We start from the raw sequence: 3,941 nt of genomic DNA, 5'->3' as shown, positions 1-3,941 counted from the left end.
TATAGCAATAATGATATGAAGATACTATTGGGGGCACTTTCAGTTATCATCATAGTTATCGTTGGTGTGAACGGCCCTTAAATGAGGAAAGATGTAAACAAATTTGTTCTTCACAGATATCAATAAATTATTTTATCTTCAAAGACATTGTAATAAAACGATAGGACATGATCAACAATAAATATTGAGACATTCATTTTTTTCTGTTGTGTTTTGAAGTTGTTCTGTCTGCCTTTGTCTACATCTCCTATCATCACACCAGCAGTCACACGTTCAATTAATGCTTCACTGGCTTTTGGTACATTTCTAACTGCATTTAAACTGACTCGGCTAACTCCTGTTTGAGAAGTCCTCTCTTGCTCTCACCCAGGTGGAGAACCATATCGCCCAGTCTCACTCCTCTCATGTTGTTCTAGAAGGCTTTAGAAAGGGCAGCTTCTGAACAAATCACAGAATTTCGCTCACAGAATGACCTCCTTGGTCCTAACCAGTCTGAGTTCAAAAATGGCCACTGCACTGAAACAGCTCTGTTGTCTGTGACTGAAGCCTTAAAATCTGCCTGAGCAGTAGCCCATTCATCAGTTCACATCCTGCTTGACCTATCAGCTGCTTTTGACACAGTCAACCACCGCAACCTGCTATCCATACTCTCATGGGCATTACAAACAAAGCACACTCCTAGTCTGAATCCTTCCTCACTTTTTTGTGATTGTTTAATGTGTCATGGCTAGGACACATATATGCATCTCACTAGAGGTGAGCAAATAAATTGATTCCCATTCGTATTAGCGATTGCCACTGTTTTGGCTTCACGTTGGGTTTGCCCTGTTGGACTTTTCCGATAGGCTAATCTCGTGATGGTGCTGATATTGAATTTAATTCCTCTCGTGTGTTGGCTAGGCCTACTGTGTCTGAAGTTAGCTGTGTGACATACGAAGTAGGCCTACTGGTTTATTCAAAGTCTCTTTAGACGTAGGTCAACTAAATAGGTCACCTTCCCATTTCGCGTTAGTCCAGCCCTTCACTTCGGTGAATCAGACCCATGTCATCCAAAAAATAAAGAGAGAGGCTGTGGGTGCACGATCTATGCTGCCTGCACAATCTGATATGCGCATGCATAGATGTTCGTGCATGCACAGATGGTAATCCTGTTTTACAAATCAGTATCGAATTGAATCGTGGCATTTTCTGAATCATGCACCCCTACATCTCACTGCCTTGCCACAAGGGTGCCCAAAGGTTTAATGCTGGGGTCCCTTCTTTTAGGCTTGTTGGGGCGAATCATCTCATGGCTTCTGATAGCCCTGCTATGCAGGTGATACCCTGTATCATGACACCTAAGCGACCGAGACCATGGCATCATCAGGCAGGACAAAATAGATATAGTTGGGCTAGATATAGTTGGGCTATATCTATTTTTCCTGCCTGATGATGCCATGGTCTCTGTCGCTTACAGTAGGTGTTGTCGTGGAAAACCACGGTAGATATCCAATCAGGTTCTATTAGCACTCTGGTTCCGAAGTTGTAGCAAATAGCAAAATAGTAAAAAAGAGCAAAGTAGCACTCTGGCAATCGCTGGATCCAATAAGACACACTGAGACTCTGGAGAGCTGGCGTAGACCACAATAGTTTAATTCACAAGTACTGACAGTGAACAAAGTCTGACAAAGTCTGACTAAGTACCACCAAGCAGTAGAGTGAATCAAGGTATCTGCAGATGACCCGTTCCCATGAGAAGGTGCGCACGATCTGAAGTCTGAGCTACGATGTGTCACCTTTTATTCAATTCAGCCACGACTCAGGGCCTCCCAGTTCATCTAGTTCTTGATTTCAGGTGGTGTTGATTAATCACTTAATGGGTGTATCATGTGTAGGTGTTGGCCAGGCATTCCTATCATTAATCGTGGCCGATATTGACGGTCCGTGTCATTGCAGCCCACTCTAAGTGCTTTTTGTTGTTCTTTGCACATCTAGAAGTCGGTTTTCTGTCTGGTCAGCAGCATCACGTGATGCTTGGGAGCGTCATGTGACGCCAGGTGTGCGTGCGAGCAGAGAGATGTATGGGCGAGAAGAGAGGTGTTGCAATCCAGCATGTTCTAACGTATGGGCGAGTGCATGAACTCTAAGAGGGAACAGGTCATCAAGTTCTTCTACTGCAGAGTGGTACATGGCCTTTTAGATGGAAATTTACCACAGTGTCATGATTGACGACCAATTAACCTTTTCTGACCAGGTTGCCTCTGTCACCCGGTCCCAGATGTGTCACTTTGTATTATTCAATATATGGACAATCAGAGCATATCCAAGCCAACACATATCCCAAATCACACACATACATTACTTCAGACAATACCACCAGATTGCATTTGCTTGCATTGGCCATCTTTCAAAAAACTTTTGCAATCTCAAGACAATGCCGTGAGCAAATGTGTAACATGCCCATTGGAAGAACAACTTGTGCCAACTATGGCAACGGGTAGCCTACAAACAAATCTGTTTGTATTGTGTTGCAATTTGCATTTCCAGTCACTGAATGAACATATCAAGAATGGCTTGGCTCTTTGGTGAGAGCCATAATGACTGCACTGACATTTGACCTACATGGTGCACTTGCCAACAGTACTGTTTTCTCTATTGTGTTGTATCCCTCTGTATGAGATGCAAACTCTTTCATCTGCATCTCTCTAAGACTAGAATGGATCACCCATTGACATTACATTCAATCTCTGGAATGATTGAAGAATTATGCTAAAGCAAAATTGCAAAAAGACAGCACCCCACATTAGCCTGAGGTTTATGATCATGTAATGTGATCAATTAAGTAAATTCTAAATCTGTCAAATGGGTGGTAACATCATGGAACTCAATACCAATTTCAAGTTTTTGAAATTTCAAGTACATACAGTACATTTCCCCGGGGGAAAAACTCCCAGGGTGGCGTAGTCGGATAGCATTCAAGTTAGTACTTTACTACTAACACTTTACTACCACTAGCCACACAATGGCTACGCCAATTACCAAGAAAAACCTGGTCAATAATGAAAGGTGCAAGTAAAGCATAGCTAAAGACGCACTGAATCCCCCAGTTTTACTGTGTTTCATCTCATGAACTGTAATACAGTTGGTTGACTTCAAATACAACTTTTCATGTAAAACGGCAGTAATCTGAGCCCAGAGTACAGAATATTTGAAGGACCTTAAATGATTATGGCTTCATGGTCAGGAAAACTATTCAAAAGCATATAATCCGAAGCAAAGAAGCGTCATCATCTAGTCTGCACCTTTTTCACCCTTATTAGATTATAAGTCTTTATTGTCCACTACTGTGGAAGTTCATATTTCACCCTTAGTGATCTCAGTCTCACTATAAGACACTAAATAGTTTGCAATATTATGCAGAAATGCTCTATCGTTGTACTTGAAATACTTGGATGCTTTCAGGCTTTTTTGTGTAGGTGTTACAGGGGAGCTACACTGAACTGAAGCGTCTCGTTCACGATGCGTATGCTGCAGCGGTTAATAATCACTATAATCAATGGAAGTAGCTACACCAGACATGACAGTGGCGCGTACATTCGAAAAAAATAGACCAGTCTTCTAAATTTTTTTTTTTTTTTGCTTCGCGAACGGAACGCTTCAGTTACACATGTGGTGCTCCCCTATTAGGGCTATCTTCCTGGAGCAGGAATCAAGGTACTTCCTAGAGTACCAAGGGAACAGAGAAGGAAGGAGGAAGAAGGAATTTGAGTACCAGCCAGGAAAAGTTGAGAAGGACAGATTGCTCCAGATTGCCTTGTTCTATCCAGGTTCACACTATTGCGCAGGTTCTTCATAAGTGACGTCACGTGGTAGGTCTTAATACATCCAGTGGAACTTGTGAGACTGAATGGAAGTTGACTCATTGTGCCAGCACCTGGACTATACTTTAGAGCACTGTTTAT

At 42.3% G+C, this 3,941-nt stretch overlaps 1 protein-coding gene across 1 annotated transcript in view; it reads left to right on the top strand.

Moving 5' to 3' along the window:
* The window catches only part of LOC134070159 (uncharacterized), a 14,978-nt gene extending 14,782 nt beyond the window's left edge, over nt 1-196 (top strand). The window contains exon 16 of the mRNA XM_062526413.1: nt 1-196. This exon is cut by the window's left edge and continues 669 nt beyond it. The gene's annotated coding sequence lies outside the window, so the exon portion shown is untranslated.
* Nucleotides 197-3,941: the final 3,745 nt, after the last annotated feature.

This window comes from Sardina pilchardus, chromosome 22, assembly GCF_963854185.1.
Source record: "Sardina pilchardus chromosome 22, fSarPil1.1, whole genome shotgun sequence".
NCBI classification, from domain to species: domain Eukaryota; kingdom Metazoa; phylum Chordata; class Actinopteri; order Clupeiformes; family Clupeidae; genus Sardina; species Sardina pilchardus.
The sequence above is the reverse complement of the archived record's forward strand: the minus strand, read 5'-3'. Positions and strand labels throughout refer to the sequence as shown.